General features: G+C 42.7%; 1 long non-coding RNA gene and 1 other non-coding gene across 4 annotated transcripts in view; one reads left to right on the plus strand and one right to left on the minus strand.

The window, feature by feature from the left end:
* Positions 1-14,107, plus strand: part of LOC112130500 (uncharacterized) — a 254,038-nt gene that overhangs the window by 73,657 nt on the left and 166,274 nt on the right. The window lies entirely within an intron of this gene.
* Positions 2,564-2,698, minus strand: LOC112130560 (small nucleolar RNA SNORA70). The gene has a single exon (XR_002912807.1). It is a non-coding gene; the product is annotated as a small nucleolar RNA SNORA70 (small nucleolar RNA).

Below are 14,107 nucleotides of genomic sequence, written 5' to 3' on the forward strand. Positions count from 1 at the left end.
TAAACAGGCATATTAATCCTCCTTTAAAGGAGTATAATTCAGATTAATGAAATAATCAGTGTATAGTACCTGGCAGGTCAGAGCTCCCCTACCCGAGGTCCCCATTTAGTGGCAGAGCCAGGATTAGATCCCACATCACCTCACTCTGGTGCCAGTCCTTGTCTCGTACCATGTTTACATTTAATAATCTCTGGTGATTTTACTCACATGACGAGACAATAGATTTATTCATCATTTATTAAGAAGACATTAGCTCTTTGCTGTGCTGCCTCTTTGACCTCTCTGGGCCAAAAATGAGGGAGTTGTATGAGGCTCCAGGGTCTCTTTTAACCATGCACTTCTGTGACTCTATGCAGGGTGGCCAACCATCTTGATTTGCCTCAGACTCAGGGGTTTCCCTGGACAGAGACTTTCAGTACTAAAACTGGGAGAGTCACAGAAAACTAGGATGGTTGTTCACCCTAACTCCAGGATTCTTCCGCATTTGGTGTATTCTGTCAGCTTCCCTGATATACCTCTGAATACCTAAGACTGGACATAATCCTGCAAAAGAATTCAAACATCAAGTTAGCAAACAGAGCTGTAGCCATGTGGCCTCTCCACCTCTTCATTCATTCCTTCTTCTGCCTCTGCAGTTTCCTATCTGGGTGCTGTTTTGGGAAACTGTTTTTAATCATTCATTGCTATGGTTTTAGTTTTGGTAGCTAGCCAGAGAGCAGCTGATCAGCCATGTCAGCAGACTAAGGAACAGTCACAGAGATTTTCTTCTCTGCAAGGAAGGCTTGATGTCTCCGTTTACCTTGGGAAGAAAGCAGAATGTTGGCAATCTCACTGCCTCTAGTCTCTTTAGTGAATGTAAAGGCAAGTTCCTTCTCCCACTCCTCCTCTGCCTCTTCATTTTTATTCTCCTTCTCATTATTATTATCATTACTACCAAAAGGCAGTCACCTCTAGGGGAACAACGACCAAATGAGAACCTCTCAGAGCACAATGGTTTGATGCTGAGCAGAGGCTGCACACCTTGCAACGACTCCCTGGTGGGAAGACTGGCTCTGCCTGCCCCAGCTGAGATATCACTTAACAGTGCGGGCTCTTCAGGGGCAGGGCCTGCTCGACACGTTTACAAGATGTGTAGCTATTAGCAACATCTTACAGCTCCGCTAATTAACGGGGAGAGTGCCTGATGAAGCCTGGCTTTAAAGAGGACCAAATTGCATCAGTGTTTGGGCTTTAAATTGATACCAAAAAATAACTCACCACAGGTGTGTTTTGAGTCGCATCTTCCCCCAGCAGCTTGGTTGGTTGTTATGCTTCAGTTACCACAGATCCCAAGGTGACCCAAACGCCAGGGTTACGAGTTTATTAAGGTCATTTAAGTTGGTTACATGTAGCCATTATTTTAGCTGAGCGGTAAGATCGTACACGGTCACCGATATGGTTTGGACCTGTGTCCCCACCAAATCTCATGTCAAATTGTAATCCCCAGTGTTGGAGGTGTGGTCTGGTGGGAGGTGATTGGATCATGGGTGCTAATGAATTCTCATAAATGGTTTAGCACCACCCCCATGATGCTGTCCTCAGGATAGTGAGTGAGTTCTGGTGGGATCTGGTTGTTTAAAAGTGTGTAGCACCATCTCCCTCTCTTTCTTGTTCCTACTCCAGCCATGTGATGTGCCTGCTTTCCACTGTCCACCATCATTGGAAGTTTTCTGAGGCCTCTGCAGAAGCTGAGCAGATGCCAGCATCATGTTTCCTGGACAGCATGTGGAACTGTGAGCTAATCAAAACTCTTTTTTTTGTTTGAGATGGAGTCTCGCTCTGTCACGTAGGCTGGAGTGCAGTGGCATGATCTCAGCTCACTGCAACCCTGCCTCCCGGGTTCAAGTGATTCTCCTGCCTCAGCCTCCGGAGTAGCTGGGATTACAGGTGTTCGCCACCACACCCGACTAATTTTTGTAGTTTTAGTAGACACTGGGTTTTACCATGTTGGTCAGGCTGGTCTTGAACTCTTGATCTTGTGATCCACCTGCCTCCACCTCCCAAAGTGCTGGGATTACAGACGTGAACCACCACGCCCAGCCTCAAAACTCTTCTTTGTAAATTATCCATTCTCAGGTATTTCTTCCTCTTTTTTTTTTTGGACAGGAAGTAGGATTTATTGGTGAGTATTAAGAGGGGGCAGCACAGTGGAAGCCCTCATGAGTGCAGGGCCTGCCACTTGTCCAGAGGGCCACAACTGGGGATGTACTTGATCCCACAGCCATCTGGGATGAGCCGCTTCTCAGCCACCATGTCTTCAAATTCATCTGCATTGAACTTGGTGAAGTCTCACTTCTTTGAGATTTGATTCTTCAGGGTGGCCAGGGAACTTGAACTTGGCCCTGTGCGTGGCTTCAATCACATGCTCCTTGTTCTGCAGCTTGGTGCAGATGGACATGATAACCATGGTACAATGTGAACCCCGGCCACAGTGCCCTGGGGCTTTCTGAAGGCACCTCGCATGCCTGTTTGGAGCCTACATTGGGGCAGTACAAGGTCAGAGACATGAACATCCATCTGAAGGGCCTGTCTCCAAGGTCCCTTAGAGCAACACATACAAGAAACAGGCTGCGTACACTACCAAGGAAGCTGCTGTTTGCAGCCATTGCACACCTGGCCCCCGTGAGGAAAGGAACTCAGTCAGCTTAATTGGCTGCAGATTGGGTATTTCTTCATAGCAATGTGAGAACAGACTAATACAGTTGCCACCCCCGTGAGTCCTATACCAGGAGCCACCTTGTCCTGCCACAGCTAAGGATATGATCTAAGTCTTGTCTTGGATGCGCTCACTCTCCACTCTGTGGCACACATGTTTTGCTTTAAAATGCCCCTGTTATTCAAGCAGGAATGAAATATTTCCCTCACTTTTCTGGTTGAAGTCTTTCCATGCTGAATTTTCTTAATCAGACCAGTAGGTGAGTTCCATTTCTTATAAAATCTTCCTTTTACTAATAATCTCTTCAGCAGATAATGACCTTAGCAACTGTTGACACAGCTTCCTCTATTGGAAGTTTTAAAGGTTTCGTTTGGTTGAGAAAAATAACTTGGAATTTTGAGGTCACTTCTGTTGCTACTCATGGATTGAATTGTCCTGGTTACCTAGTGATTTATTGCTTTTTGCCCACCGGTAGGAAGGAGGTTCCCAATGTTGGAGGTGTGGACTGGTGGGAGGTGATTGGCTCATGGGTGCTCATGAATTCTCATAAGTGGTTTAGCAACACCCCCTCGATGTTTTCCTCAGGATAGTGAGTGAGTTCTGGTGAGACCTGGCTGTTTAAAAGTGTGTAGCCCCTTCCCCCTCTCTCTTTTGTTCCTACTCCAACCATGTGATGTGCCTGCTTTCCACTGTCCACCAATAGCACCCCTACGATACTGTATCATCCTGCCAAAGTTTAATAAATTAGGGTAAAAACCAGTATTTCCCAACTCTCAAGGTAAAAGGCTATGTTATTTGTGAAGTATTATCAGTAGGATGATTTTACCAAGGCATCTTGGTTCATTCTCAGTGTTGAGGAGATTCCTATATCCACTGGGAAGCTGACCAGGCATCATCTAAGATCCTTTTCGGGGTAGAGAACATTCCAGCACCAGTGGCTACTCTTGGACAAAAGGGGAAGGTTGGTAAAGGAGTCAGCTGACAAGACTTTCACTTTTATTTTTATCTCCTTCAGTAGATTTTGAAAAATGAAGGTCATGTCTTGCTGTTGAATAATAATATCTTTTATTTAATTTTAATTTTTATTTTTGAGACAGTCTTGCTCTGTCACCCAGGCTGAAGTGCAGTGGTGCCATCTCAGCTCACTGCAACCTCCGCCTCCTGGGTTCAAGCAATTCTGGTGCCTCAGCCTCCCAAGTAGCTGGGATTACAGGCACCTGCCACCATGCTGGATAATTCTTTTTATTTTAGCAAGACTGGGTTTCACCACATTGCCCAGGGCGATCTTGAACTCCTGAGCTTAAGTGATCCTTTCGCCTTGGCCTCCCAGAATGCTGGGATTACAGGCGTGAGCCACTGTGCCTGGCCAATAATACTATCTTTTTTCAGGCTGTGATTCAAATGTTCCCTTAGTTCTCTTAGTTATGTTTACCTCTGAGCAGACATAAAAGGGAGCTGTGGACTTAGGGCTGCCCCCTAGGAATGGTGGCAACTGTGTGGTCAGAAGTGACAAAGGGTCACATACAAACCAGAAGGTGGGAGGTGACTCATGGCAATCTCCACCCCTGCGCCAAGGCTGGTCAAGCCCTCTTATTTTGGGGGCACTTTGAGGGGAGGGTGGGATAAGAGTTGCAGTTGGAAGAGAGGAATATGGCTCAGGTAACCGGCTACCTATGACCTCATTCCTTTCATGCTGAGCTCACAGGGGCGCTGCGAGGTTTGCTATTCACTAGTCGCACGTTGGCTAATCCATCACGTTCATGGAGCGAAGGTCAGCCACATACATGCAAAATAGCAACCAAACATCGCTCCTAATATTGCCTAATGACTTTCTCTTGAAAGTCAGACTTGGGCTGGCCTCACCTTCCAGTATCATCTAACTGGTGCATCATAAACTACGAGGGTTCTGCCGGAGCCACCAGAGGCTGACACAGCTGCGCTTCACCGGCTCCTCTACGAAGCTCTGTCCTCTGTCTCTCCTGAGAACATCCTCTCCCGCTCCAGCAGGTCTTCTAGCCACGTCTTTATTCTTGCCTTTATTCTAAAACCATCCCCAGTCTGCTTTTGCCTAATAGAGAGGGAGAAAAATCTATTGCTTTCTTTTCTTTTATTCCTACTCCCCTTGGCTTTTTTTAAGTCAGGATCTTGCTTTGTCACCCAGGCTGAAGTGCAGTGAAGCAATCACAGCTCACGCACTGCAGCCTTGAACTCCTGGACATAGCCATCCTCTCATGTCAGCCTTCCAAGTAGCTAGGACTACAGATACATGCCACTATACCCAGCTAAGTTTTTATTAAACATTTTTTATAGAGATAGGGTCTAGTCTCAAGCTGGTCTCAAGCTCACTGCAGCTTCAAACTCCTGGCCTCTAGCCATCCTTCCACCTCGGTCTCCCAAAGTTCTGGGACTATAAGTGTGAGCCTCTGTATCCACTGGAAAGTCAATTTCTAAGAGCTCAGCATCCATCCAGATGGGAGAGGTGAACATAGGCATCTGTCTTCTGTGATCACTGCCACTGCGATGAGAGAATAGGAAAAGATGGCAGTTGATTTCTGTCCTTTCATCATGAGTCCATCTACTCTCCTTCCCATCTCACATCCTGGACTTGCTTCCCAGGACAACGTTATCAAGCCTGCAATTAAAAGCAACCACTTTTATGAGTCATTGTTTTGTGAAAGCAAATATCCTCAATATGTTGATTTAGAAGGTTTCAGGGGAGCCACCATGAGGCCACTTGTGCAATGCCAGGCTAACTACTTTTGAAAGAGGACCATATGCTGCCTTTACAACATCCCTTTGGTGTTTAATTTGATGAAACAATGTGCCACAATCAGCTGTGAGGACAGCAGCCGTGATTGATGGAGAGTGACTCACGTGGTCTAACTCTGATTTCAATATCACCGCGCTAATCCCATTATTCGCTTGAGTTGGCTTGTTTTGGGCTACCTTAAAAAAAGTTATTTCTTTAATGGTCAAATTGCCGTGAGGTCTGGAAGATTTAATGTATCATAAAACTCATTAAATAACCAGCCTGGCAGCCCACACTACTGGGTGGTGTGCTAGCATATGGGAGATCCAAGCTGAAGAGTTCAGCATTCATTTCAATGCCACCCAGCCAAAGCCTCAAGGGACAAGTCTGGAGTGTGTGTTCTAAGCCAGCATTCCTTCAACTTTCATGGACGCATGAACCATCGGAGTGCTTTATGAAAGTGCAGATTCTGATTCAGCAGTTGTGGGGCAAGGCCTGAGATTCTGCATTGCCGACAAGTTGATGTCCATTCTTCTGGTCCAAGGCCCACACTTCGAACACTAGTGAACATTCACTAGAGGGTCTTGTGAATATCCATTGACAGCAGCTAACACTTATGAACCACATGATTGTGTTGTAAGTACTGTATGTGTGTGTTATATGTGTCTGCTTATTTAATCTTTACTTTTAACCTCATGAGGGAGGTATTATTATCACCTCTATCTTCTAGATGAGGAATTAAATAATTGAATACCTAAGTGAATAAACTAAAAAAATGAGGCCACACAGCTTGGTTCAATACTTTTTGCTTTTTAGGCATGTTTATGAATCTGTGAGATCTATTTTTAGAAGTTAATTACCAAGTCTAGTTTTTTTCCAGTTAAATGCCTAGGTCGTGGTTATTGTTGTTTTGTTACTTATGAAGTAAAATAAGCAGAATAAAACCCTAAAAAACAAAATAACCTATTTGTTATTTTAGATCTTTTAAAATATAACATCAACAATACATTTTTCACATTAAAAAATCTATTGATTTGAGAAAACTGTACTTAAACCATGGCCCCAGGGTGAATGAATTGTGAGCAGGAATAAAATAAAATTCAAAACCATGTCCCCTGACTGCACAGCCTCTTTGTTTTTTGTTTTTGTTTTTTTCCAACCTCATCATTACATTCCTTTCGCATAGGACTCAGTGCTCTGGCCCCATTTTTAGTTAGAGAACGGTGGCTCTTGTATAGATCTGCCATGGGCTTGTACTGGGTAAAACGATGAAATTCATCTTGGGGGCTTTAGACTTCTCTTTCTGGATCCCTTTCTCTAAAAGATAATATTTACCACAGCGGGATGCCGCTAATGCTGAATCAAAGCAATATGTAGCCAAAGCCATGAGCGGCTAATATCCTAACCTGAGCCCTGCCTGATAGTGGCAGCCGTGTTAGCCTCTCTGGTGCTTTATGTTGAATGGGTGCTCGAGGTGAAGGGACTCTGGCAGCCTTCCCAGAAAGGGAGATGGCAAAAGAGAAAACAAACACCTTCTAGAGGTTTCTGGGGAACTTAGGGAATCCTAGAAAACCTGTGTAAGGTAATGCAAGTACGTTTCTCCTCCCATCTGTTTTAATTGGCATTCCTGCTCACCATTCATTTCACGCTGGGGCCATGGTTTGAGTACAGTTTTCTCAAATCAATAGATTTTTTAATGTGAATTTTTTTTTTTTTTTTTGAGATGGAGTCTCGCTCTGTCCCCCAGGCTGGAGTGCAGTGGCGAGATCTTGGCTCACTGCAATCTCCGCCTCCCGGATACATGCCATTCTCCTGCCTCAGCCTCCCGAGTAGCTGGGACTACAGGTGCCTGCCACCACGCCTGGCTAATTTTTTGTATTTTTAGTAGAGACAAGGTTTCACCATGTTAGCCAGGATGGTCTCGATCTCCTGACCTCGTGATCTGCCCATCTCGGCCTCCCAAAGTGCTGGGATTACAGGCGTGAGCCACCACGCCCGGCCGAAAAATGTATTTTTGATGTTATATTTTAGAAGATTTAAAATAACAAATAGGTTATTTTGTTTTTCAGGGTTTTTTTTTCTGCTTATTTTACTTCATAATTAACAAAACAACAATAACCACAACCTAGGCATTTAACTGGAAAAAAGGTAGACTTGGTAATTAACTTCTAAAAATAGACCTCACAGATTCATAAACATGCCTAAAAGGCAAAAAGTACTGAACCAATGTTAGTTCAGAAAACTCACTGAACCCACACAAATGCCCCATTTTGTACAGATAAAATAAGAGTTACGTGTCAAAAGATAAACCAGGTTATGGCATTACAACCTTTCCTTTAGAATGAATGTGCTGAAGGGGAAGAACATTACTAGACTGGTGATCAGGAGGCCTGAGATTTAACCCCAAGTTAATTTGAACCTCAGCTTCCTCATCTGTAAGATGAGGGAGACTGACATCCAGACCTGATGTTAGATCAATTAAGCCTCACTGGAGGATGCAACACCAACCCGAGGTTTACTGATCGGGTAGGTTATTTAGCCACAACCATCACCCTCTATTTTCCACTGGGCTTTTAGATGCATCATAAAACACTAGGATTTTTCTGCTTCAGCCAGTTGCAATTGCTCAGAAACTTCATAAGTATATATATTCCTTTTTTATTTTTTTTTTTGAGACAGGGTTCCCCAGGCTGGAGTGCAGTGGCACAATCATGGCTCACTGCAGCCTCAACCTCCCCAGGCTCAGCTGATCCTCCCACCTCAGCCTCCCAAGTAGCTTGGAGTACAGGCACTTACCACCATGCCCAGCTACTCTTTCTATTTTTTGTAGAGATGGGGTTTCACCATGTTGCCCAGAATAGCCTCGAACTCCTCGGCTCAAGGGATTGCCTGCCTCAGCCTCCCATAGTGCTGGGATTACAGGCATGAGCCACCGCGCCTGTCCGCTATTTATTCTTTTTTTTTAATATATATAAGGAAAATATTTACATATATTTGATTGCTGGACTAGGCATTGTGTAACACATAAATTATCCATTACAATAACAGCATGAGATGCTGTTCTCTCCATTTTACAGATGGGATGGGGAAGCTCAAAGAGGTTAAGAGACCTGCCCGTGGTCACTGGGTGACTGAGGCTTTACCACCATGAAAATCTGTCCATGTAGGTCAACGGCATTTCCTTCTGTAGAGACGTGTGCGCCATGCCCATCCCTTCCTGCTAATGATGCAGCTTGCTTGCTTGCTTGCTTGCTTGCTTGCTTTAGCCTCAGCTCTTTTTTAGAGCAGGAAGGCTTTGTATTTTAGCCTATAGTGTGCTATTAACAATGCTTTCCGTCAGCAGCCTTTGTTTCTCCTAAGGAGTAAGACAATAAGCAGCCCTAAGTATTTATTCATTTCTCTTCAACTCTTGCATGGAACTTAGGTCAGCTTTAGTCTTACTCGCCTCTGCGTTCTTTGTAATCTTGTGGATTGTATGGAGAAGTCTGCCCCAAGCAGATGACCTGATTACTGAAACCCCCGCATTTTCTATGGTTTTCCATTGTAAGGGAATCACTGCACTGTAAAATCCATAGGAAAATGCCATTTCTCTAAGCATATTTCTCCAAAAAGATTTCACCAAACATATGCATTTTCTTAACCTGAAGTTCTTCATCAGTCCTGGCCTCTGTTTTTGAAATGCCCAAAATGTGATGATGTAGGAAAAAAAATTTAGGGTTGATGGGGAAGGAATGGATTTTAGAGGAAGATGTTTGCAAAGTTCTGGGAGTGGTAAAGAGAAATGGGAAATGGAGAGAGACCACTCGGGTCTGTTCTGTGTGCAGCCGTAGTGTTGTTTGCTATTGAATTGTTTGTAACTTTCTCTGCTATTTAAATGACCAATTTTGGCATAAGGACTCACAGGTGCAGAACATTCTATAGGCTTGGACGACTTCATAAAAAACGATTCAATCATATCTGGGACGAAGGCTGTCCCACTTATTCTCTTTAGCAGCCTAATGCTCTTGCTTTATTCAGATTTCCAATAGCAACTGTCATTGACTTTGTACACTTATGCATTGCATTAAGATTGTACTTATTGTTTGGAACTCTTAATGCTGCAAATACCCGTGCAAGACTTAGACACTGATAAGAGAAAAGGTTGTAAGGAATGTTTGAATTAACTCATAACTGCTACTTGCAAAGTTCCCAAAAGGTCTGATTTTTAAAAATTGTCTTTAGCATACGTAGAAAGATGTGATCATGAACTCACTGAAATATGGCTACCCTGGGAATGTATTTTATAAAGAAGAAAAGAGTTCTTAATTCAAAGACATTGGGTCATGTTGAAGTTGAAAAAATTCTTGTCTATTACCTTTTTTCATTTGTGTTCCCTAGAATTCGATAAAAATAGATGCTATCACTCCTGTCCCTGTCTACTGCTCTGCCTCAGTTATAATATAGCAGAGAGTTATTTAACCTAACTCAGACTAAAAATTATTAGTCGAGAAATCACCTGGTAAAAGCATTTACTTTCTTTCCTATAAAGCATTCTCTCTCAGTGATTTTTGCATTAGTTTACTTTAATCACAAAATGATGCAAACCAACAAGGAAAACTAAAATGGTTTTTATCTAATGTACATATAATAGCCTATGAAAAAGTTTCAGAAATCTCAGTGACCCATTGTATTATTGTAACCTGTTTTAAGCAACCGGTACTAAAATGAATAGAATGTTTTTGATCTCTCTCTTTCCCCCTCTGCTCCCTATCGGTTAAAATCACATATCTTACATTAATTCCATTAGATTTTCAGCTGCTTTTCGAGAAGCAGGGTGTCCGAGCACAACAAAATGTTTCCTGCCAAACAATGGTTCTGCTTAATTTGATGCCTTACACAGAAACCCAACAATATTCCATGAGACCATTACACACTATTTTATCCTTTTCTTCTCTTTTTTTAATGTTTCACTTGCAGGAGCGGGGAGGGGAGGGGGAAAGGCTAAAACAAACTAATTTTTGGTCATTTTATTCCTTTAGCAAACAGTTTGAAGACTAACCAATTTGTACTTACAAATCTGGGGCATTAGCAGACGGGGACCCTAAATCCTCATGCATGCAAGCAGTAACTGTTTGTATGCCAAGCTGTTTGTAAGCCTGATTTGACAGGAGAGAGCTATTCATTCTTTTGTCAACTGTCAGTCTAAAAACGTTAACCTGCCTGGGTCCCGGGGTATGGGAGCGCTAAATCTTCCGTCCTACCACTGTATAATGAACAGACTGTTTCATTAGTGGGACAATTCACTCGACAAATCCAGCCCAAACAACTTATTTCACAATTTGTGAGCAGAATTAAATTTAGGGGGAGTCGCAAGAGGGGGGCGGGAGGGGAGGAGGGGGAGTAGGTGAGCGGCACACAATATACTGAGGGATCAATGTGTTGGGATAAGTGTTCCAGGCAATTTTGCTGGCAGTTGTGGGCTGAGGCTTGCAGGCCACCGCATGCAGATCAGCGGATTAGGGGGACCGCAGCATTAGGTCAAGTGTCTCGAGGGGAGCTGATAAACACCCCAAACCTGACAACAGATTTTCCTTTCTTCCTGCACCACTTGTTAAGTGTCAGAGCAAATCTTTTGAATGGCAGTGGAGTTTACTTAGAGGCCCTTTCTTCAAGAAGACACTCTATCCATTTTCTGAAGCCCATTCCAGGCTGCCTCAGGAATAAATTTGCCCCGCATCTCACACACACAAAAAAACGTCTTTTTCCTCCACATCTTGACTATGAGCCTTTGTCTCAAGGTGTGTGAACCAGAACAAAAATCCACATCAAGAGCCCCTAAGGTTTCAGAGCCTCTGGATTTAGCTTTAATACAAATTAAACACTTTGAAGATTACACAAATACTTTTTTTTTTTTTTTGGTCACAGAAAAGTCTCATTTTAAACATTACCAATGTATGGATTCTGTTAAATGGAGAAATTTTAAGCAGCAAAGGGTCATAGAATGACTTGATCTTAACAATATCCTATATGTACATTGCTGTTAATCCAAAGAGAGTAAATAGCCAGCATGCTATATTTCTTTCAATTTAAGAATCCCAAACAGGAGAAGCCAGCCATGCTTATTGTATTAAGTTGTATCTCTGTGTTAACTCAAAGTGCATGATAGAAAATCTGTGTTGCAACATTAAAAATTTGCTTACTAGGTTTGAGCAGAGAAGTTTGTTTTCACTTTGAGATGTTCTAAAATGTTTAAATAGCCTCAAATGTTTGAGGGCTCTTTGTTGCAGCTTGGTTTTGCGTTATGGTTTTGTTTTTTATTTCTTTTGGCTGTTTAATTTTTGATTTGGTACGGTGTGCAAATCTAATGTGAAGTTTTCAAGTGACCACTGTTAAAAGGATCAAGTAGGAAAGTCCTCTGATTATTAGCATGTTATTTTCCCAGACATTTGAACTGGAGCCATTTTGGGCAATCAGTTTGAAGATATTTTCCTTTTAATAAGTATTTTCTATCAAATAGAGTCTTATGGAAGAGAAAATAAGTGTTTTGGCTATATTTTTACAATGCTTTTTTGAATTTAGGTAGTGGAAAATATGTTACTGAAGTACTGAACAATATTTCTGTGCTGGACCAACACTATGATAATTATTTCAATATTATTGATTTCTATTGTGAACTCTACCTACTCTATAGAGAATATTTAATCAGGCAAACTAGTACTTATGCCAAAAATGCTTCTTATTCTCCCTCTTCCACCAGAAAATTTTGCAGGATTAGAGCTATTACACTATCTAGTAGTTACATCTTTGGTGCCTGAGGATCTCAACACTAAATGGAACCATTACAGGACATTCTGCACTCACTCTATATGCTGGATTCCTGTTATATGAAGAGATTCATTATTCTTTACCTCATTTTCACCATTTTTTAGGAAAGAAAAATGTACTGTATTTCACCGTGCTGACTGCAACTGCCAATCAAGATAGTCTGCAGCCTACCTGTGGACCTTGATGATTTCACATGTTCTGTGGAAGAATTTCTCCCCCACCTCCAATGACTATGGCATTCCTTGGGAAAGTTAGCTTGGTATTTACTTTTCCCCAGCAGGTCCCAAGCTGACAAAAAATAAAAATAAAAAATAAAAAATAAACAACAACAACAACAACAAAATCACAAAACAACAACCAGTTAGCCAGGCTGTTTCAAAGGCCTACTGAGTTCCATGATAGCAAGAATTCTATGAATAATAATGGGACATGGAATCCCGTGCAGCCTCGCGGAGAGCTCAGCCTAATCACCCAGAAATTCTGCTTCATCACAGCCCTTTCTCTTGCCATAAAACTGCTTGGGCTCTGTCTTTGCTTTCACATCATTTAAGCCTTTCTGCCCACCCTCCAGCAATCTCATCCCTGGGGCCTCCGCCCGTTACCATGCTGGGGCTCCCCAGGGCTTCTCAAGAGGCTCTGTCAGCTCCATCCTAGAGGCCTCTTTGCAGCACCAGAAGAAGTCCACACCTCCTCTTGTAGGACGTTCAAGCAACACAGGCCAGAGTAAGGATCAAAGTAAAAGTCATCCTAAATTCACCACTGACAGATACCACTGCCAATAAACAGGAGACCGCTTTTTCGGATGTCTATGCATTTATACATCTTGCCCAGTAACAATGGTACTATATCATACGTACCATTTTCTTTCATTTTATTTGTATAAATTTATGAGGTGCAAGTGGAATTTTGTTGTATAGACAGATTGTGTAGTGGTGAAGTCAATGCTTTTAGTGTATCCATCATGCAAATGAGGAATATTGTACCCATTAATTAATTTCTCATCATCCACCCCCTCCCATCCATACATACCATTTTATAAATAGCTTGTTTTAGCCAACAATATGTCATGAAGTTTTTTTTTTTTCATTTCACTGACTCTATATCTTCATATTCCTTTTCTTTTTTTTTTGAGATGGAGTTTTGTTCTTGTTGCCCAGGCTGGAGTGCAACAGCACAATCTCGGCTCACTGCAACCTCTGCTTCCAGGGTTCAAGTGATTCTCCTGCCTCAGCCTCCTGAGTAGCTGGGATTACAGGCATGTGCCACCATGACCAGCTAATTTTTTGTATTTTTAGTAGAGACGGGGTTTCATCATGTTGGCTAGGCTGATCTCGAACTCCTGATGTCAGGTGATCCACCTGTCTCAGCCTCCCAAAGTGCAGAGATTGCAGGTGTGAGCCACTGCACCTGGCCCACTTTCCTTTTTAAAGACAGCATCAGAGTTCATCATATAGATACTCTTTAATTATATAATTAATCCCTTTTGTGGGCCATTTGTGGGGGTGCTCATTTTTTTCTCATTAGAAAGAAAGCTGAAATCAATGTCCTGTACAAATACCTTTTGTGTACTTCTCTGGTTAGCTCTTTAAGATAAAGACTTAAAAGAGGCATTGTTAGGTCAAAGGATATATATGTTTTCACATACGTAGTTAAGCTGACCTCTGGAAATTTATCATGTTATGTTAATCCTGTCAGCTGCTTTTCAGGGGCAGGAACGCAGTGGGGCAGGGAGGCCATATTTACTTGTGACACAGGATTTTTCTTGGCCATTTTGCCAACTGGGGACTTCCATGGCCAGCGACGCCCCCCTGCCCAGGCCTCACTTAGCCTGGCCTGCCTCTGGAGGTGCCCTGCCCACT

Source organism: Pongo abelii, chromosome 22, assembly GCF_028885655.2.
Source record: "Pongo abelii isolate AG06213 chromosome 22, NHGRI_mPonAbe1-v2.0_pri, whole genome shotgun sequence".
NCBI lineage: Eukaryota > Metazoa > Chordata > Mammalia > Primates > Hominidae > Pongo > Pongo abelii.